Source organism: Cynara cardunculus (genome assembly GCF_001531365.2).
Source record: "Cynara cardunculus var. scolymus isolate 2C chromosome LG 12, CcrdV1, whole genome shotgun sequence".
In the NCBI taxonomy this organism is placed as follows: domain Eukaryota; kingdom Viridiplantae; phylum Streptophyta; class Magnoliopsida; order Asterales; family Asteraceae; genus Cynara; species Cynara cardunculus.
In genome coordinates, this window is record NC_037539.1 from 14,375,233 (window position 1) to 14,376,250 (window position 1,018).

Sequence of the window (1,018 nt, forward strand, 5' to 3'; positions counted from 1 at the left end):
AATTTCTTGTACTAAGGGACCTGAGTTCTATATAAACATGTATTTCTTTCATATGAAATATGTGTTACATGCAATGTGTGGTATGGGGTGTTACAGAAAGTGGTATCAGAGCCTGAGTTTAAGGGATTTAGGTATTTAACAACATGATACCTAGCCTTAAACTGTTTTACTGAATGTTAAGGGTCCCAAACATAGTTAGTACCATTGTAAATAAATATGATGGGTTGAAAGAACAGTGTGTAAGGTAAATTTTAATTACATCTGGCCAGTGTAATTATGAATTTAAAGGCACACATCTGAACTTAAATACTTCATTATATTTGGGAATGTGAATACGTGATTATTAACACTAAACTCTACAGATGTCTAGCCGAACTAGAAGATCTGAAAGAACGGCCCGTCCAGAGTCTGAAGAAAAGGAAGAGTTACCTGTTCATCTTCCGACTGGTACATCCGGAATCAGAGGTAGAGAAAGACCATGGGGACGAGGCAGAGGAAGAAGCCAATCTCAAGGGAGGGGTCAAACTGGAATTCATTCTGAACCTGAAGAATCCCATTCTGGGAATGTTCAGGAGAGATCGATGACACATCCTGAATATGTAACCAGGGACATGTTGGCTGAAGAAATAGGAAAGTTGCGGGAAACTTTGACTTCTATCATGGGGATACCAGCCAGGGTAGAAACAGTAAGAGTAGAAGTTCGTCCTTCGGTACCGATTACTCATAACAAAGAAGAAGATATTAAAATGTTTTTGGCATGTAAGCCACCAACATTTTCTGGAGAAAGGGATCCAGTGAAAGTCGTGTGGTGGATCAAGGAAATGGAATCTGTGTTCAACATCATTCGGTGTCCAGAAATATATAAAGTTCGATTTGTTGTTTCCATTCAAGAATCAATTTTGTCCTAAAATTGTTGTTAGACAAATGGAGGAAGATCTTCTAAAGTTGGAACAAGAAAATGGAACAGTTCGGGAGTATACCGAAAGATTTATTGAATACTCTCGATTTGCTGAACATT